Genomic DNA, 22,927 nt, shown 5'->3' with positions numbered 1-22,927 from the left:
CTATTAAGTATTTTCAATTTTTTGTCATAACTATATTGCCTTGCATTTAAATATATTAAAGAATTAAACATTGGTGATAAAGAATAATTCCTTACGTGAATGACAGGCAGAGTGGTTTTCAAACATAATACCACGATAGGGGATTCAGTAGTTGTAATACGGCCGAAAACTGTCTGATACTGATTAATCTTTAGAATTAAAAATACAGGGCTAACCATATGTGGACATGGTATCTATCACAAAAGGTACTAACAGGTAATGCAATGAAAGGGAACGGAACTAGTATAAACCAGATAGAATAGCAACTAGCGAAAGCATTGCTGGAGAAACTAGAATAGCATGTAGCGGTGCGTTGCCTTATTCTAGGTTTTATCATCCCTGCTCTGTAGTGGAATGCTTACCCTCAACCTTGGATATGCACACAGCGGCACTTGCCTTGGAATCGTCAGCCCACACACTTCCGTCATATCCAGCTGCAACGGATCACCTTCAACTCTCCACTCAAAAATGTGCATCAGCTGAGCCAATGCGAATTCAATGGTGGGAATAGCCACGGAGGCCCCTGGGCATCCTCTCCTTCCTGCCCCAAACGGAATCATACGGAAGTCTGATTGATCTGCTAAATTCACATGCTCCTCCTCCATGAATCTCTCCGGCTTGAATTCCAAAGCATCTGCTCCCCACACATTGGGAGCCCTTCCTATAGCCCACACATTCACCATTACCACTGTTTTCTTTGGGACATAGTATCCTCCTACTGTCACAGCCTCTACAGATTCATGAGGAATCGCTAGCACCACAGGTGGGTATAATCTTAGCGTTTCTTTCACCACGCAATGGAGGTATTTCATGCTCGCTACATCAGATTCATTCACTTGACGATTCTTGCGGACTACCCATTCAGTTTCTCTTACAATCTCTTCATTGCATGGGATGTCTGAGCAGCTCACTCATTGCCCATTGTAACGTGGTTGAGGTGGTCTCCAGCCTACCCGCGACCATGTCCTGCACAAATACAAAACCAATGAACCCAAAATATTGAAGAATTTAAGCATAAGAATGAGGATCATAAATGATAATAGAATGGTCTAGGGCGAAGAGGCATACAAAAAAAACAGCCTCAATAGTTTCCCGTGTGATTTTGGAGTCGATCTCAGCTTTCTCGAGCAGCACATCGACGAAATCTTTAACTTGAGGCTCTTCTCCTTCTTGGTGATTTGAGGAGGTGGCCATGCGATGAGCAACATGGTCGTCTATCTTCTTCATGTACCGCTTGATACCTTGCAAATCAAGCCAATCCAAGAAAGGAATAAAGTCTCCGATGGTAAAAGCTCCCGCCGTAGATACCACCTCTACTATTAAATCCTTAAAAACTTTGAAATCGCCACCCAAATCATCGTCACTAAATTTCCTCCTTGCCAGTATCTGCCAAATTATAGCGCTCCTCAAGTCCACGTCCATCACTCCGTTCTCACTCTCCTCCCAAATTGAACGGATCATCGCAGGCACCTCTTCCTCTCTCACTTGTTTGAATGACTCGGTTCTTTTGGCGGTGAGCAGTTCTAACATTCATATTTTTCTCAGTTGCCGCCAATGATCTCCATACGGAACGAAGATCATATCCTTATAATCGGAAAATATGTATTTTCCAGCGGCTGGTCGGCTGGCAAACATCAAATCATGGGTTTTAAAGTGTTTGGCCATCTCAGAAGAAGAAACGACGACAGTAGGGAAAGACCCTAAGCCGAGGAAGAAAATGGGGCCATATTTGTCAGCCAGGCCTTTAAGAGAACTGTGAGGAGGCAGTATTACTGGTGGAGATATGTGATGATCGGTCATGGAAACAGTTTTTTTTTGAGGTAATGTATTTTTAATATTTTTATTATTTGGAATATGTAATTTTTATGTGATTTTTTTTTATCTATAGCAGTATGTTCCTATTTTATTTCCTATTTCCTATATTGTGTATGGTTGAGATATTTTTTCAACTAACTAATTATATATTTAAGATACAACACTTCAGATATATATAATATAATATTAAAATATAATATTTAATTAATGAATGATAAATAATTTACACTATTAAATTTTAACATGGTATGAGAGTCTCTGAAATCTTGGCCTATAGAGGCGGAGAAAAATAAGAAAGTAGACTCTTAAGGCCTGGCCCATAGGGGCGGAGGAAAATAAGAAAGTATATTTTGTTTTAGTTTGTCTATCGAAAAGTTGTGAGAGTCGAGGGAGTGTGGTATTGTGTGATAGTAAAGTTGTTGCCAGAGTATCAAGTGAACTGTATCGTTTGATCGAGCAGCGGATCGGATCGTGGTGATGCGGCTGCCTGTATTTGATTGAGGCTGAGATCCTGTGGCTGCCGGTGGTGCCTTCACGCAGGAGGCTAAGTAAGCGTGGCGGCATGGCCGCAGTCCTGTTCGTGGGCGTACTCTGTTCCTGAAGCCGATCCTGGCTGTTGAGTTGCTTGAAGGTCGTTCAGTGTTGCAGCTGCCAACTAGTAAATTTTCTGGGCCGACAGTGGACCAGCTAAAGGAGACTGAATGTAAAGAATTACGGTAGTGGATTCCAGCACAGATTTGCTGGAGGAGGCATAGGCCTATGTTGTAGGTGTGTGTTGCATTTCTGAAGCTGAGTCGTCCAGGTACGGGTTTAGATCCTCTTCTTGTAGAGGCGTAGATCCTCTTCTTGACGTTGTTGGAATTTGTAGGAGCACAAAGCCTGTGTTGGTGAACCCGATGTTTTTCTGTTGGGCCGGCTTGAAGCTTTATAGGAAGCACAACCCCTTCATGTTGAATTTGCTTGTTGATTTTCTCGCAAAAACGAAAAAGAAAGAAATTGTTTGACGCGATGTGGGATTGGATCAAGGTAATATAGAATGAGGGGATCTTGTCCACTAGTGCAAAGAGCACTAATTACCGAAAGTGGCGTTAAGCCAGTGTGGAGCACCAGAACTATGGAGTGCGGCTGTAGAGAGAAGACAAGGAGTGTGTACATTATTCAATTTTAGGTCTGATCGATCATGTGGAATTCCTTAATTTATAGTCAGAGTTAGAAAAATATGAGATATAATATTAGGAGATTTGTTAGTTGAAAGAATATTTCAATCATACACAAAGTTAGGAAACAAAATAGATACAAATTTTTCTGGATCGAAAGAATTACAATACTTCTGGTATATATGTTATATCATATTTGATTAATAAATTTTTAACATCTATTGTGCAATAAGCGTGTAAAAAATAAACAGAAAAATAAAGCTAAAATAACTATTGTTGCCAGGCCTTCAAGCCCCATTATTAATGTTGCAGGGAGAGGGAAAGACACAAAAAGGAAAAATATGACCTTCAATATCGAACACACACTTTCTAAGTGAGACAGTGGTGGGAAGGAAGCCAGAAGTGTTTCCTATTTAAAGCTACCACGAGATTTATGAAAGCTCATTTTATCTTGAAATATAAAAGAAAATGGTAAAATAATTTCAAATAATTCACTGGGAAAGCTCCAAAACAGTACACAAACCCAAGGAATATGAACAATGTGAACATAATTGTATGAAACCCAGGTTATGAACAATGTGACCATTAATTTTATGTGGTGGGTTCGGTCATGTCTTGTTAATGTTTTATATTTAATATTAATCGTAACAGTCTCTAACGCCCTGTTGGTGATCAGAGAATTTATATAAATATATGAGAGGCAAGTCTAGTCGATTGCCATAATTTATTTATGGACAACAACGCGTACTTTTACTTTTTAGATTTTCCGAGATTTTTTGCAAATTAACTATATTTTATGGAAGCACTCGTGGTAAATGCTGACGCTGATATGTTAAAAATTGAAATCAGCAGTCTCCACAAACAAGAACTTTTACCTGGTAACAGAAATGAGAACTGTTACTTTGCTAGGTTTGTGTTGGATGAAAATAGACGGCATGCTTGTCCACTGAACTACACACAAGTAAATGGAGAAATGGAGTTTATTATACGATATTTATTCTCCCTTAATGTAGATTATTATTATGTCCACTACTACCCTTCGATTGAGTTTATATACGGTTTTGTAATTTTTTAAATCAATGTAGATTTCTATTAAATTTGGATTCAGTGAGGGTAAGAATAATAAAACTTAGTATAAAGAATTATAAAATTTGGATTCAGTGACGGAATTAGATTTAAGACAAAATAACACGTCTAGCATAAGATATTTTATAAATAAGATATTTCTGGCATAGCATAGACGGTACTAGGCTCGGGCTATAAATAATATAGATCAGACCAGGCTAGGCTGCACGCAGCTGCATCGGCCAGCAACCGAGAGATCAGACTCCCTTATATATCAAATAAGAATTATAGACTTGGAAGATATTGCGGTGTATATTGTGGAAAATGTTTGTCGATGGAAAAATTAATACGCGGTAACTATGGACATATATTAGAGGATACAATCTATGATAGCTTAAATTTGTTGGACAAACGATGCCAAGAATGAAATCTTATTGACTTCGAATGAGATGGAGAAAAAAAAATTGAATTAAGTCATGGGATAGCTAGGCTATAAACTTTCTCCTCAACTCTATAGATTTCAACAATGCAATTTATGAAGCAAATCCCATTGAGGTGGTTATTTCCTTTAATTTTTAACACTTATGTTTATGTTATTGTATGTCTTTATGGTTTATAGTTAATAGAAAGGCTTATTCTTACAACTTACATGAGTGTTTTGGTTTAGTAAGAGGTACTTTGGTTTTCTCAATAGTCCAGGTTTTTAATAGAAAATTATTAAAAAATTAAATTAAATAATAAATATAAATTTTATTTTCAATAATATTTTTTTGTTATTAATAATTTAATTTATTTATGTTTAATACTCTAATATAATTTATTAAAAATAGGAAATTATTGTAATTTATATTTATTATTATTATTATTTTATTTATATATTTTAAAATGAAACTTTACAAAAAATTTCTCACTCCATTTTATATATTACTTTTGTTTATAGTTTATTTTGTATTCTTTCCTTTAAAGCATGAAATGTTATGAGAATTAATTATATATATTATAATTCATAAGATAATGAAATAGTTCATGAGATAATTCAATTAGGAATTTTATATATGGTGTAAATTACAAAATAAAAAATTTAAATATTTATAAATCAAATTACTTAAAATATAATTTTATAATAAAAATAAAAATATATTTATAATGTTAATTATTAATTAATTTAAAAACACTCAACCCTATACCTAATAAAAATACAAATAAATGAATGTTAAAGCATATCACATATGAGAAATATTAAATAATTATGAACACAGAATTGTGAACACTCAACTCTATAGGTATTAAAAAAACAAATAAATAAATGTTAACAGTCGGATGTCAAAAATATTAAATAATTATAAACGGAGAATTATCATAGTAGGTGTTCAATTCTCAATTATTATTAATGTGGATTTTAAGTAATTATTTATTATTGAAATAAGTATCAGCTTAAATTGATGATTTTTTTGTCTTGAAAATTATGGAAATTCTTGTTATATTTTAGTAACATATGGCAGGAATTTTTCTAAATCCAAGTTACAAGTGTCAAATTTCAATACTTCTGGTGTCATAAGATTTTTTGAAACTATTTTGCTCACACCATTTTTGACCATCTAGCTAATTCCTCTGCCTCGAAAGGCAACTCCCTAAAATAAGAATTATATAAATCTCATCCATCAGTTTCACTTGTTGAATATGTTTGACCACTTTTGATCGTCCAGATAATTTCTTCGCTCAAGCTTCACATCTTTTAACAATGATATAATTTCGATAATAATTATATAAAACTCATCAATGTATTTTGCTTGTTGAATATGTTTTAAATGTCTTACATTTATGCTTCACATTTTTTAACAACATTGCCAACTCAATGTCAAAGTGATTCTTAAATATACCATAAAAGTTTTATAAGGTTTTTTTCATGAGTTTAAATTAAAGTTAAATACAATTATTTCTATTGTAAAAATATAATAATTATAGTTTTTTAAATTTTGTTAGGTTAATACATTATATTTAATTGAATAATATATTAATACTTATTTCATTTTAAATTAAAATACACGAACAATTATATTTTAAAAACTAATTATGAATTTTATAAATTTTTTATATATATTTTTTATTTAATATGTTAAAATTTTCAGTTGAAGTGTTTTGCAAGGGTGGGGTTGGATTGTCGTCGTTTCACTTCATATATTGATCGAGGGACATGGTAACACACTTGTTTAATTAGTTATTAAGAGCATAAGGTCATGTTGTAGCGGCTACAACCACCCTCTAAAATTTTGGCTCACATGCAAATTTCGAAGCCTACTTTGGATCCTACGATTGATCGTCATTGGTAACTTGTTGGTAAGTTGATGATCTAAAGCCTCCCCTCCTTGATCTTAAGAGTTGACTATGTTCTCATATTTATGTAGCATGTGTCATCTTTGGGAATAGGGATTGTTGTTTTTCGTGCAAAGGGAATGTTGTTTTGCTTCAAGGGAATTGTGTGCATATGAGTGGTTGTCATCACATAGACATGTTTCACACTCACTTCACACACTCTTGTCACAAAGGTTGTTACATCAAGAAAAGTATGTCTTATGCATTTTGGATGGTTTACGTAGTGTCACTAAGTTTCCGTGTGCGATCACAGTCGAGTCCTATCAATATTTACATGTGTGTCACTGATATTACGCTTAGCCACTTCCCAAGCAACATAGCCCCATTCAGCTTCTCAGAACTTTTAACTTTTCTTCTGCAACCATCAAGATTCCTCCTTGACCTGTCGAAACCCCACAACCTGTAGAGACCCCATCCAACATTGCCCTCCAGAAATGGACAAAGCAATCACGAAACCAACATTGCTCCCAAGAAAGTTGCAGAGAAGTCAGGAAACCAACACTACTCTTAGAAATTGCAGAGACGTGTCCTCTCAGGACCCCCATCCCACAGTAGTGTCCTATGCCTCAAAAATACGTAATGTTGTCCATGTTGCCCTGTCTGTCTTGCATGCAATGATCTAGGATGTTTTCGCTTATAGATGTATAGAAAAGAATTGCATATAAAATTGCAGCTTAACACATAAATGTGGACATATGAAAAGAAGAAGAAGATACATAAAAAGGCACAAAAGAGAACACCAAGGCCTGATAACAGAGTTCGTCCAATTCGAACTACATCTCTGGGCCCAGCTCAACAATGGGGAGGGCTTTCTTATTAAATTGCATGAATAAACAAAATTACATTCATCAATCTCTCCATAAAGAGGCTTATAACTCCAATCTGCCTGATGGCTATGAAATGAATGCCTGAGATTGAGTGGTATGCAGCACCAAAGCTTCCCACAACTGTAGAAGTGACTGGAATTGTGTAACTATTCAAAACAGCTCAACAGATGCTCTCGGCCTCTGCGAAATAGCGTATTGCCACCATTAAAATTGCCTCCTCCCATGCTTTTCCATTGATCCCTTTTATAATGGATTTTCGGACAAGATTCCCTTTAAAATGGGGCATGCCTAGTTAATAAGAGAGGTTGGTAGAGTGGAAGTATCGGTGGGCGCAACCTTTCCTTGAAAATGGCCTCTTATCGTTTAAAACAATAAAACTTTCAAAAATCCCAAATACACTAAGAAATCCACCAAAAACTGTTCACCCGGATTTTAAATATTATTAAGTCGGGCATATAACCTATATCAAGTCCATGCGGATTGGCATATCATCGTGTCCCTACCCTGGTCCTCGAGAAAGACTGACTGTCGATCGTCGATATCGGCGTCGACCGATCGCGTCGGTATCCTGCACATATATCGCCCCGGGTGTCTGTTGGAGGTTCCGCCGATCTGATTAATCATCGATAACATTGTCCATTCGCCGATATCCACATACGTATATATATCCGCCAATTGTGATGTCCTCTTATCCGTCGATCTAATGTGATCAGAGATCGGCAATCAGGGTTCCCCAGCCCAAAACTTAAGTCCGCCCTCATGCGACCTCCGATTGCGATTTGCCTTTAAGGCTTTAAGACACATTTTTAAAGGAAATTTCTCTTTTTTCTTAAGGATTGAAGAGCCCCTCTTTTTGCAATAACTCCATCATCCAGACTCGGATTGAAGTACCATTTTTGCCGTTGGAATCAGGAATACGAGATCTACATTCTAGTCTTGGGTTGACTTCATTCTGATCACTTTGATTTCTGATTTTCCATGCCATTGTATCTGAAGATCCACCTGGACCAATCCTACCCATTGAGGAGCTTTTGGACCACCAAAAGCTTTTCATTAGTAAATTGGCAAGTGAGGGTACTGTGCCCTCACTTTTTCTTTCTCCAGCCATCTGGCCTTGCTTGGATGCATTCCCTTGAATCCAACTTGAAGGTATTCTACATCTCCTCGCTGTGAAGTCCTGGTTTTTTTGTCAAGGATGATGTCTTCGGGTAACTCATCGAGATATTCAGGTGCAAAATCATCGATGGTAGGAACTGTGCCCACCTCATCAGTGTCCATGATCAAAGGTGATTCATACAGCTTCAGGTTCTCCACATTCACTACTAAGTACATCTGCATATATACCGGCAAGTCAAGACGAAAGGAATTGTTCCCAAACTTCTCCAATATGGTGAATGGTCCATACCAAATTGGCCGCAACTTCTTTCCTTCTCCCTTCATCCTGTCTTTCATGTTGTGGAACCACACTTTGTTGCCCACTTGGAATTGATGGTCAACTCAGTGTTTATCATGTCGAGCCTTGTAACGGGCTTGACTCTTTTCCAACTGTTCTTGCACTACTTGGTGAATCATTTGGATTCTCTAAATGAACTGTTGTGCTTTGTCTTTATCATTACATCCACTGGAGACATCCTCCCTTCCATATACCATGTCTAAATGGTCCTTTGGCAGCTAACCAAAGCATGTCTCGAATGGTGACCATTGTGTAGATGAATGCATTGCTCGGTTATAGGAATGTTGTATATAGGGGAGATGTTCATCCCACAACTTGGGATGTTTCCCACAATAGCCTCGTAATAGGTGTACCACAGTACGGTTAACAACCTCTGTCTGCCCATCGGTTTGCGAGTGAAATGTCGTGATTCTTTTCAGTTTGGTATCCATCATCCTCCACAAGCTGGTCTAGAACTCCCCAAGGAAGCGAGAGTCTTGATCTGACACAATTGATGTGGGTAATCCAAAGTGGACCCAAACATATTGAAAGAAAAGAGAAGCAGTCTGCTTTGCAATAATATGCTTTTTACAAGGCATAAAAATACACATTTTGCTAAAACGGTCAACGACGACATACAAATAGTCGTGACCCTTCCTAGAAAAGGTATACCTCCTACAAAATCCATAGACACACTTTCCCATGGACGACTCGGAATAGGGAGTGGTGTGTAGAGCCCAAGTTTTCTATTAGAGGGCTTTGAAACAGAACACATCACACAACCCTTTACATAGTGAGTCATAATGTTTTTCATATGAGGCCAAAAGCAAAATCTTTGTACATGACTTAAAGTCTTCTCGACACCAAAGCGTCCAGACACAAGAGAGGTGTGGGCCTCTCTAATTACATGCACTCTTTCTCCTGTGGGAATACACAATTTACCAAGGTGATACAACAATTTCTCCTGCAAGTGATAGTTGTCCACCTATGAACCATGGGTTAGTTTTGCATAAACCTCCTTAAAGTGATCATCATTAGCATATTGTTTAGCTTAACTTTCAAAAGACAATGAAGCATTATGCAAAATAACAGAAGAAAAAATAGGAGGGTGAGATAGCAAATTAGCCACTTTATTGCTAGAGCCCTTCTTATACTTTATTACAAAATGAAACTATTGAAGAAAGCCCATCCACTTGAAATGACGAGTTTGCTGAAACTTTGTTTGTGACTGAAGATACTGCAAGGGCTAATGATCTGTATGGATGATGGTCTCCTTGCTGATCAGGTAGTGTTTCCACTTTTTCACACTCTGCAACAAGGCATAAAGCTCCTTGTCATAGGTGGGATAGTTTATCACAGCTTGAGAAAACTTCTCAGAATGGTAACAAATTGGCTTCTTTTGTTGCATCAGTACAACTCCCATGGCATAACCGTTGGCATCGGTTTCAATCTCAAATGGCTGTTGGAGATCGGGTAAGGCTAAGATTGGCGCGGTGCTAATTTTTTCCTTCAATGTTTCGAAGGACTTCTATTGTCTTCCTCCCCATTGGAAGACCTGTTTCACACTTGTCAATGTGTGCAAAGGTGCTGCAATAATAGAGAAATTAGCAATAAATCTCCTCCAATACTGGACTGCACCTAGAAAGCTATGACCTCAGTTACACTAGTAGGCTTAGGCTAATTTATAATTCCTTCAACTTTAGCAAGATCAATTTTTAACTGACCATGACCAACAATATGACCTAGGTAACCCAAAGAGGTTTTCCCGAACTCACACTTTGACAATTTTACAAAGAGTTTTCTTTCTTTAGCACATCAAGCACTTTCTTTACATGACTCATATGTTCAAACCAACTGTTGCTGAAAACTAATATATCATCTAAATATACAAGAACAAACTCATCAATGAAAAGGCTGAAATATATGATTCATAACCCGTATAAAGGTGGTCAGAGCGTTGCAAAGCCCGAATGGCATTACCATCCATTCGAAAAAACCCTGCTTGGTTTTGAAAGTGGTTTTCCACACATCCTGCTCCGCAATTTGGACCTGGTGATAGCCACTGCGCAAATCCAATTTTGTGAAATATACAACATTTTTTAATTGATCCAATAAATCATCTATGCATGGGAGGGGATAGCGATTTTTTACTGATATTTTGTTGAGCACACGGTAGTCCACGCACATCCTCCAACTGCCATCCTTTTTTGGCACTAGAACAATCGGCGACCCACATGGAGAGGAGCTCGGCCTGATCATGCCTTGGTCCAGCGATTCCTGCACTCAATGCTTGATTTCCTCCATTTCGACTGCTGACATTCTATACATGCTGATATTTGGCAGAGGGGCATCATGTAATAGGTGGATCTCATGTTGGATCTCCCTTTGTGGAGGTAGTTCCCGCGACTCCTAAAACAATGCATTATAATAAGCAATTAAATCCATCAATTCTTGTTTATGCTTACCATCGCAGCCTTGGAACGCATCTGTGAATTTAGTCTCCTTTTCCCTGATGACCATAAGCATGCATGCCTTGTTGGAGTTCACCAGCTGTTTCATCTGCCTAGCACTTACGAGGCTGGTGTTAATTTTGTTTTGATGAGCCCACACTATGTACTGTATCCCATCCTTAGTGATGTGGTATTTATTCTCATGGCAGAAAAAGACAACTTTTCTATCATACAGGTAGGGGCTCCCTAATACCATGCCACAAATGTCCAACGGTATAACATCCATCTCTACTTCATCTACCAGCTTAGAAGCAATCACAAATTTTACATTGCACTGCTGGGTTACATTCAAGTTAGATTTATCATGTATCCATCCTAGTGGGTAAGGCTTTGGGTGCGGTTTTGTTTCTAAGCCTAGCTTCTTTACCAGAGATTCTACAATTAAATTTTCTTGGGACCCCGTATCAAACAGAGTTTCTATTTTGGTATGGTTTACTACTACTCTGATATGAAATAATTCAATCTTTTTCCTATCATTTGAAATGGACTCATATACAAAACTGGTGCTTACCTATGATTTAGAATCAACAAGAGGTGTAAAGGTACCTTTTTTTCCCACTGCTGTGACCAGCAGTTCATCTCCTGAATCTGATCCAAGGTCTTGCTGTGCTGCTGCCACTGTTTTCTGCTTCCCTTTTCCTCGATTATTTTTTGGGTGTTTTTCTGGGTGTTGCTTCCAACAGTGGTCATCATCGTGGCCTTCTTTCTTGCAATGATTGCAATAAGGCCACTGTCCCTCTTTGGCTGCTGTTGTTTTCTTCTCCTTCCCTTTCCATTTCGCTTTGGATTTGCCATTAGTAGGTTTGAATGGTGACTTTCTGGATTGGTCCTCTCTTTCATTCTTGCCCTTGTTCTCAATATGAATTGCTTTCACACTAGCTGTGTCAATAGTGTTTGGTTCAAACAACAATAATGAATGCCAAATATAACTATGCAGTGAGCCAATATACTTAGTTACAACTTCAGGTGTATCTAGTGCAATACCTGAATTTAGTGCATGCTTCCTAAATTATTATGTAAAACTCTGAACATCCTGCCCTTTGCCATTGCCAATTCATTAAATCTTTCTGTTTGTATCCTAAGGGATAAAACTATTCCCTTAATGGAGAAGTAAAATCAGACCATGAGGAAAAGAGCTTACCCACGTTTTTACTACTTTGCAATTCACTCTCCTACCAAAGGAGAGATATGTTGCCCAACCGTAGAGAGGCCAACTAGATTTTCGCCTCATCCTCTATGATTTGCTAAAGCCTGCAATAAACCTTAATCTGCCTTATCCAATTGCTAAGCATTTTTGCGTTACTTTCACCATTAAACACAGGAAGATCAAATTTAACATTTAATTTAAAAAAAGGTTTCTTCGATGCATCCTTTGGATTTCTCTGATTATGGTGGTGAGGGGAAAAAGAAAATTCACCACCAGAAGGAGAAGGATGGGGTTCTTCTCCTTCATTCCCATGTGCTGAACCTTGTCCTTCTGGATTCCTCTCTTCAACTTTTTCCAATCTTATAACTAGCTGACTGATATTCTCTGCCATTGAGTAGAAAGTATTTCTGAAATTGCGCTCCTATTCAATACGAGCTTCCTCTTCAGCCATGTTTCTTCTTCGAGGTACATGCCCTGCCTCTGGATTGAAATTTTCTAGGTTCCCTTCACCTCTTTGAAGCCTGCCTCTTGTTAGCATACAAACATGAAATTCACATATAAAAAGCCCTGCTCTGATACCACTTGATCTAGGATGTTTTCACTTATAGATGTGTAGAAAAGAATTGCATATAAAATTGCAGCTTAACACATACATGTGCACATATGAAAAGAAGAAGAAGACACATAAAAGGCACAAAAGAGAACACCGCGGCTTGATAACGGAGTTCGTCCAATTCGAACTACATCTCTGGGCCCAACTCAACAATGGGGAGGCCTTTCTTATTAAGTGGCATGAATAAACAGAATTACATTCATAAATCTGTCCATAAAGAGGCTTATACCTCCAATTTGCCTGATGGCTATGAAATGAATACCTGATATGGAGTCGTGTGCAGCACCAAAGCTTCCCACAGCTGTAGAAGGGACTTGAATCGTGTAATTGTTCAAAACAGCTCAATAGTTGCTCTCGGCCTTTTCGAAACAACGTGCTGCCACCATTAAAATTGCGTCCTCCTGTGCTCTTCCATTGATCCCTCTATAATGGATTTTCGGACAAGATCCCCTCTAAAACGGGGCATGCCTGGTTAATAAGAGAGGTTGGTAGAGTGGCAGTATCAGTGGGTGCAACCGTTCCCTAAAAATAGCCTCTTATCATTTAAAATGATAAAACTTTCAAAAATCCCGAATACACAAAAAAATCCGCCAAAAACCTTTCACTCGAATTTTAAATATTATTAAATCAGGCATATAACCTGTATCAGGTCCGTGCGGATTGAAATATCGCTATCCCTGCCCTGGTCCTCGGGAAAGACCAACTGCCAATCACGGATACCGGTGTCAGCCAATCGCGTCGACATCCCGCACATATATCGCCTCGGGTGTCTGTTGGAGGTTCCAGTGATCTAGTTAATCACTGATTGCATTATCCATTCGTCGATATCCACATATGTATATATATCCACTGATTACGATGGCCTCCAATCAGCCGATATGATCTGATCGAAGATCGACGATCAGGGTTCCCTGGCCCAAACCTTAAGTCCACCCTCATGTAACCTTCGATTGTGATTTGCCTTTAAGGCTTTAAGACCCATTTTTAAAGGAAATTCCTCTTTTTTTCTTAAGGATTGAAGAGCCCTACTTTTTGCAATAACTTCATCATCGAGACTCGGATTGAAGTACCATTTACACCGTTGGAATTAGGAAGACAAGATCTACATTTTGGTCTTGGGTTGAATTCATCCTGATCACTTTGATTTCTAAGTTTCCATGCCGTTGTATCTAAAGATCCACCTGGATCATGCAGAAACTGCACAGATGGGCCTCCTATGGCCTCATTCCGGTAGTCATCACTGCCAACTGAAACAGTGCTAACCTATCGCTCAGTGACAACAAGAAAAAGTGACATGTTGAGATCACTCCCAAGGAGTTGAGGAGAAGGACCAAGAAACCGAGTAATGGAAAATATCAGGACCGCATGCAAACTTCGTCAGATGCATGATCATCTCGAGGGTAAGTATGGTAAGTAAAGAACACCTTTCAAAGTACACCTCTTAGTTGAGTTTGTAGGACTACTTGTCATTGTCATATCATCCTGTCCTCAGTAACATGCACATGAGAAAACACAAAAAAAGTCATTTCACATGTTTCCTCTACATGTTTGTCTTTCTTTTCACTTGTTTGACGAACTGTCATCTTTGGCATGTTGATTTCTAAGTCATGCTTGCGACCTTGTTCTGGTGATGTTGAAGGTTTGTGTTTGAGTTTTGTTCGCTACGTAAACATTTATCACACTCATACATGATGTTGTAAGCATTGTCACACAAGTGTCATCACGGTCATCTGAAGGTTTATCCGAAGTGTCACACTTCTTTCTTTCACCATTAAATAGTCCCACAATCAGTGATACTTAACATATGTTGTCTTGTTGGTTCAAGATGTCTTGTCGTCAAGTCATCTTGAGTGTTTGTTCACAAGGTCATGCATGCACGAGTCCACTTGCTCACACACTTAGTCATTTTGCCAAAGATATGTCGACCAAACCACCCTCCACCAGTCGGACCTCCATTGAGCTAAACTGCTCAATCTCAGCCCTCAGTGACCAAGTACTATTGCCTAGAATTGCATAGAGCTTCAGGCTACTTCCCAGCCAGTTTGCATTGCGCAATCCTGGAATCAACCTGGCTGACTATCACCGAGAACAACATAGAAGTTTCCCAACAAGGCATCTCAATCTGCACTGCCCACAAGCCAATCCATTAAGCCTCCACTGGTCAACCAGAGAGTTTGACCAAGTAGTGACCCCGAGCTTCACTCCTCCAAAAAATTACGTAGAAGTTGTCAACATGCCTTCCACTGTTGACTGAAGAAATTGCACAAACAAGAAGGGAAGTCACATGTTTCCTGTCACTGTACTATCTCTGAAAGTTGTGCAGCTCCCTCAATTTGTCCCCCTGCCAACCGACCTGTTGGCCCCCCTCAAAATTGTGTATTTTTCCTAGAATGTCCACGAGCTGCCCAACACCCCGCTCAGCCTAGAAACTACGCAAACATGTCCTGCATGACTGCCTCCCAGTTTTGCACAGTTTTGGTCAGCAAGCTCCCGCAGCCTGCTCCCAGCCTCCCCTCAAAATCTGCGTAGTTTTCACTACCAATGCCCTGTGTTGCCCGCACTGTCTTTTTGGGATAAATTGCACAGTTCTACCTCCCAGCTGAGCCAGATACAGCATAATGTCACTTCTATTTCGAACTACTCATCCCAGCCTCCCAGTGACCTCTATGCAATTTTTCTTGATAGTGCCCTGGAGCCCCACATCCCGGCCTCACCTGTGCTCTGCGTTATTTCAGAGCCTTGTCCTCTCTCCTAGTCACCTACACACGAAAGTGAAAGATGATGCATCATGGTAAACTAGGGGATTTCTAAATTTGATATCATCTCATCATGAGTGATTGCAGTTATAGGTACATGGATGACACATGGCGCGATGGTGAACAGGATGAACAAGGAGCACATGCTAGAAGACTTGCTCATGGTTGGACAAACACACGAACTACACCAAGTAGCAAGCGAAGGAGACATGTGCACATTCATGGACTATTAAGCAAACACCAAGACCATTGAAGACTTCGTGCACTTTGCCATGTGGAGGGGAAGCTATGTACAACATGGAAACACTCATCACTCAGCAACACAATAGCTCGACCTGAAAAACACAACCAACATGTACATGCTAGCAGTGTCATTTCAAGTTATCTCATGAGTCACCTCAACCACATCACTATTTTGGGTCATACTGTGTAATCAATGTAATGTAATGTGGAAGTCCAAGAAACCCACAGATGAAGTTAAAGAGTCATGCAAGTCAAAGAGTCATGTAAGTCGAACAATTAAGAGGGAAGTTAAAGAGTCACAAGGGTTAGTTTCACCGTTCGCTATATATACCCTTCATTTGTACATGCAAAATAATTTTCGCCTTGGTTCCTCCCACATATCCTTGAGAGGTTGTAATATTTTCTTTGAGGAGCAAGCAATGGCTCCAATGCCCCGCTATCGAGGTTAGTGATGTAATGGTGTACGTATGTGTCTTGCATTTTCACTTAATTCAGAATCCTGTTAACAGGCCAGCACATTTTTCATACATGTATTGTATTTGTTTGTAAGACTATTCTTTGGACGCTTTTAATGCATGTTGCTTTAACCTGTATTAAGATAGTTGAACTATTTCAATTGTTTTAGTACATATGATGTTGGAAATTTTTGTATCAGTTGTTAACCTTATCTCGTCCATGTGGATTATTTTGCTATACACTTGACAGGTTCATTCTTGTAAACTTATTATATTGATCGTCTCACTCATGTGAACTATTCCACTGGGTGTTGTACATGCTATATGTTCACTTTGTGTTTGTGATTTCCGCATATGTGTTGAATGCTCCTCTGGAAGCTGCGCATGTCATGTTGTGTTGTGCGTCTCTAGTAGATTTGGGACTATTCCCTTTTGACTTGAGACCCACTCTTAGACTCTCCCTTCACAGTGAAATAACTTAGACACAAGTTACACTGAGCACTCACCTGGCACACAAACCTCATTGTTTGAAGACTAAGTAAATTTCTCTCATGTCCTGACAAGCAAGAGCTAAGGCATATCTTTAAGATAATGGGAACCAGGTCATCATATCGAATGGGACTCCTACACCAAACGATGTGAGGTCTAGTTGGGACTTCATACCGGGGAGATCCCATGAATGTTGTCGAGTCCAACACTGTCAACAGCTCAACATACAAAGCACTACCATCTTGTAGTCCAGTGCCATTTATTTTAAACTCCACCCTCGTCATTTGCACTATTGTCAAATCTTCTTCACTTGTATCACGTCTCTCGAAATGATCGTATGAGTTTCTCCCATGTGACTAAACACACTTTGCAACCACCAAAACTAGAATATAATGCCTTATTCATGGTAATTTAAATCTCTAACACTATTAACCACCTCGCATAGAAGGTTATAGGGCGCATTACAGAAAGTGAAAAAGATAATTTGGTTGTTTTGATGGCTCAATTCGCCCTTCAATGTGATAGTTCAATTGGCAGAGGGAAAATTGCGTTGGTTAAATCTTGTGAGCCATGCCTATAGAGCTACAAAGCTTCCAAATATCCAATTTTAATTGGAGAGAGGGAAAGCCAACTTGTCATTGAGCATTGCTCCACAATGATCAAATCTTACCTTATTAATCCCAACTGGCATTTTGTCTCGCTTGATAATATGGTTCTCTGCGTAGAGGTCTAGTTGATTCTCGAAGTCGACCAAAGAATTCTATAGTTATGAAGCAACAATACAACAATTGAGTGACCTTTCCCCTAGGTAGATTTACCCTTATCTCCTCTTAGTTTGTCCCTAAGACTTGGTTTCATGGTGTTCATGCCTGAAATGTTACTTCTTGTAACCACTTGGACTCCTTCCCATTTATGTTGGCTACAAAATCCTTGTACCTTTTAGATGATCTCTCCCTCTCATGGATTTGAGTTCCACATGATGCCCCCTTCAACTAGAAGTTACCTTTTCTAGCAGCCCCCAGCTAATCCAGCTCATGGTTGACCTCATTCTTTTGTTTGGGATGCAGACATGGCTCTATTATGCTATCAGTTCCCTTTTTCCTATCCACCTTAGTGTATTTCTTGACACATACCTATCTATTCCTTGGCCATTTTTGTATCTCTGTGAAGCTTCCATGCCACAAGATCAAACTTGGGTCTATAGGAACATATTGTACTATTAAGAGTGGGCCAATCATGGTAGCACATGATCTTACCACAAATTGGTGGAAACAACATCTTATTTTTGGGAGCTTACGTTGTCCTTGATTCAAGAAGAACTGATTTGTGCTAAGTGGGAAGGAACTAGCTAAAAGCACCTCCTCTAAGATAATGAGGTACTAAAAGAGTTAGTTGTTTGGATGCCCAATACAAGGCATAGATGTGGGCTCTTAAATTAGTGTATACACGTGATGGACTTGTATTGGCACATGAAATTCCTTCTAAGCAAGGTTCTCTTGGGTTGACATGAGAATAAAGAGCACCTCCTCCTCTCTATGGACCATTTACACTGACACATGACAAACTTGGATCAATAACTAGAGTACGTCAAGAAGCACCTTAACATTCTCCCACCATTGCCTGCTCTAGGCAACAATAATGAGTTTCTCTATGATGCAACAATATATTCAGACCCCTCTTCCTAGTCTCTTTATTTATGTTATGTCTTTGGTTTCTCAATTTCCAATTTACTTTTTTTATTCTCATAGCCTCAAAGGCCTATATATTAGCAGACGTATGGTATATTTTGAACTCTTAGACAACTTTTGTCTTCTACGTCTCTTTGGAGAGTAACTCTCTGAATATAACCCTATTTCCCAATGATCGAAAAATCTAAAATATTTAATTTTTTTAATGTAATTTCTTGTGATTATATATATAGATAAATATATATTTACAAACAAAAAATTAAACTATTTGCAATTAGTATTTTTTTCATAAATTTTTTTATAACACTACATTATATATCTTTTATACATAATGAATCATATAATGTTGTTTACTTTTAAACGATATATTTTATCAATCGACCATGATAGACATATATAAGATAAAGTACAAATAAATAATATCCATGGTCGCAAAAGTATCTATATTGATCTTTCAAAACTTACAAGAAAGAAAATCGTATTTATACGTTGATATTTTAAAATATATAATTAAGAAAATCGTATTTCTATGTCAATCAGATTGAAATGAATTGAAATTAATTTGTTTTTGTTAATTTTATTTAATTTGAATTACTAATAAGATTATTTTAGTTAAATCACTTAAAAAGTTCATGAAAGCGGAGAGGATTAGGATGTTGATGTTGATGTAAGACCACCATTCAAATTTTGAATTCGGAAGTTAATTAAGTGATTTAAACTTTTTCCATGATATAAATAATCACACATATTTATTTTGTATTCAGTTTTAAAATGTAAGTAATTTAATAAATTTACTCACACTCTTTTATTAGATGGTGATAATGTAAAATATTTTTTTAATTAAATCTTAAGCATATATGTAACTTAATTAAAAAAATTTATAGTTTAGTACCTTATTCCCAATATAAACATGTCTATAGGTATAGTTATATAAAGTGTTTATATGATTTTTTTCTATGTTGTATAGGGACATGCCCCAAAAATATTATGCACGTTGTTGTCTTGTGTTTTGGGGATTTGTGGATCATTAGGAAACAACCTCAATCTGTGATGACTTATGAACTTTTACGAAATGTATTAAAAGTGCTAGGAACTTTATCAGAGACTCGATGGCTATCCAAAGATGTCCGAAGTAGACTTTAGGGACATTAAAAATAAATTTCAATGATATTTTAGGGACGTTAAAAATTGAGGGATTTCTATGCTCATTTCAAAGATATTATATGAATATAGGCATATATCATTAGTTTTGAAAATTATGGATGTTAATTATTGAACAAAACAATCCTTTTTACCATCCATCATTTTCATATTTCATTGAATATAACTTTGTTATACAAGTTGTAGTCGAAAACATGGGTTTGCATGATGTGTTTTTTTATGTTTTTGGTGGTTTAAATGTCATATTTTTATCACAACATTACAACATCTAAGGCGTCCATGTCAAGAAAATAAGAAATACACCATGTCAAATTGCTAATCCTTGTGGTTATTTCTCTTTTGCTAATCATTTTTCGAGACATCTCAACTTTTACATATTGTACATGGGCTATCATGAGTAATTCAAGTCCAGTGCTTCCAAAATCCCATTCTCAAGCATTGTTCATGGTAATGTAAGCCATTTACATTTACTTTCCCACACAATAATCATTAGCATAACTTATCACAACTATAGTATTGGTGGAGGATTAAGACTGGGGTGTTATAGAGACCATCAACATCAAGAACTTCACATCCCCAATCCTTCAACAAGGAAAAAGGCTACCCCATGCTTTCCATATAGGTCATATGATTTCTAGAAAAAGGATAACATCAAGAGAGTTGGAATACATTAATATTTTAGGGCTAGAACCTTATCCTCACTACCTAGCTCTCGAACATGGTGAGGAAGAAAAATAATTAGGGACCTTGATTGTGGGCCTTGCTTACTCCAAGGGTTTGAGTTTTAGGGGCCTACTTCCCACTTCTAATTTCACACTAAATTTTGAACTTAGCCAAACATAAATGAGACTTTCATCTCAGATGACCCTCTTTTTCCTTGTAGAGAGCTAAGTTTCCTTCAACAACTCCTTTCCCATCTAATTTTACTTTGGAAAGAATATGATGGATTGGATCAAATGGATTGAAGGTTATTCTCAAAATTTGAGGGGGGGAAGCTTTCAAGGGGGATAGGAGTCCTTTCCACTTATTACCTGAAAAACGTGAGGGGTGGAATCAATATTTACATTAAGGGGATTGGGAGGAAAAAAATAAGAGAGAGGAACAAGAAGAGGAAGTGGAAGGGAAAGCCTTGGAAGGAGGAACTAAATCTAAATTACTTAAAAATGGATGAGGAGTGAGATTAATAGGGGAGGACGCGACCTTATAGGAACCCAATAGATGAGAAAATGTATGATGCTTATGATTTAAGATAATTGACTCAGAAGCCTTTAGATCCTCAATTGACTATGTCTAAGTATTTGCATTGATCTAGGACTACTACCTTCACCTAATGGGAAAAAAACCTTGCTTATTTAATGTGTTCTTCATTGAAGAATCTAAGAAACCATCATTGTCCATGTTTGCATTATGGCACTAGGAACATCAAAATGCTTTTGAATTGGATAAGAAATAAATTCCCCACTGCATGATACCTAAAGTATCTATATAGAACTCTTGAGTATTACAAACATTAAATCTAGTTGAAATCACCATTCCATTTTCAATTAAATCCAAAGAACCTTTCAGAACATCTAGTTCCATGAGAAGACACAACTAGCATTTGTCTCTCTTGGATTATCATCCATTTTTTTCTCTGATGAATCATCCTCGAAAGTTTCCTTTTTCTATAAGGATCGTGTACTAGAATTGGACTATAAGGCTAGAGGGAATGACCATATCTACAAAATCGACAAGGCCCCCTGACGAGGTTGAAATGTCAAATATGACCATTTTAGTATGAGTTTTGAAGGACCACATCTCTAGCTCAAGCTAAGAAACTTTCCTTTTCCTGGATCAAGGAAATTTTGAACATAGTTCAATCATGTGCAAGAAGGAAAAACTTGGGAATATACCTTAGAATCCTAAACTAATTTTGTCCCACCAAAAACCTAGAAGCGATAACCTCGAAGGTTTTTCCTCAAAATATGCCAATTGTTGCCTTATCAAAAGCTCAACGATATCTCCTAAGGGAATTTATTCACCAAAAATAATCGTAATGATATGTCTATGCTTAGGAACAAATTTTACCTTATGATTAGAAGATTTTACACCTATCAGCTTAAAGTTGATTGTAAATTGTGGGGGGGGGGGGAATAGCAATCTTTGGATGCACATAAGAGACAAGGTTAGCCAAGGCTTAAGACATTGGACCTACTGAAGAGAGCAGATATGAAAAATCATATTCCACTTAATTATATTTTTATGCTGCCTCAACGTCAAACTTTTCAATCCTTCCAAATGTGGATTTGACAAAGGAGCAGATTTGTACCCTTAGGACTATCAAATCACTACAGATGACTTGAATGTTGTAGTAAGGCAATAAATTCTTCATCTATTATAAAAACACATGTTGAGAATATTGAATTCTCACTAATAAAAAAAAAAAAAAAAAAACTTTATCGCATAATTGTATAAAAAAGACTATAATAAATCGGATTTCAGAGATCTGTGGTTTGAGCTTGAATTTTTGAGAACCCACAGTAATGGAATTTTTACACCAACGTTTCGAATCCCAAATGGGATCCATCATCAGGGTAAGAGAAAGATGATAGAAGATGATAAAAGAAGAGCCAGATGGAAGAAATAAATACTGATGAGGGAATAATGAAAAGCACATCAGAGATTTAAAAAGAAACCTAAAATTGATTTTAATAATTATGAATTAATATTTTTTATTTATATAAATTAATATCAATAATTTAATCTTTATAAATTAATATCAAATAATTAAAATCTATAAAACAAAGACTGAAACAATAATACTTATTTAACTTAATAATAAGAAACCTGATCCCACTATAATAAATCATTCTTCAATAACGCACTCATTGATTTGATAAGCCATCATGGAAATCTATACACATAGAATCATGCCTATAAATATTTTATTACAACTATAATTATATCTCATGTAGACTTCAACCTAATCCCTATAAAAACCCGAGATACAAAACCTATAAATCATATTATTCTCTAAAAATACTATAAAATACTATAATGTTCATATGGACAAAAGATTTCTTATTTATATGATTTATATAAAAAAATAAAAAATAATAATAAAAAAATAAAAATAAAAAATAAAATAAATCCTAATGAAATAGGTAATTTAATTATT

The 22,927-nt window shown here is 37.1% G+C and overlaps 2 pseudogenes; both read right to left on the bottom strand.

Moving 5' to 3' along the window:
- Positions 1 to 362: 362 nt before the first annotated feature.
- LOC149252062 (cytochrome P450 750A1 pseudogene) lies at positions 363 to 851 on the bottom strand (annotated as a pseudogene).
- A 70-nt stretch (positions 852 to 921) lies between these two features.
- On the bottom strand, positions 922 to 1,461 carry LOC149252061 (cytochrome P450 750A1 pseudogene; annotated as a pseudogene).
- Between the last annotated feature and the right edge of the window lie 21,466 nt (positions 1,462 to 22,927).

This window comes from Pinus tabuliformis, chromosome 7 (genome assembly GCF_031772625.1).
Source record: "Pinus tabuliformis cultivar Carrire ecotype Pingquan chromosome 7, CPIR1, whole genome shotgun sequence".
Taxonomy (NCBI): domain Eukaryota; kingdom Viridiplantae; phylum Streptophyta; class Pinopsida; order Pinales; family Pinaceae; genus Pinus; species Pinus tabuliformis.
Note: the sequence above shows the minus strand (reverse complement) of the source record. Positions and strands in the feature narration are given on the sequence as shown.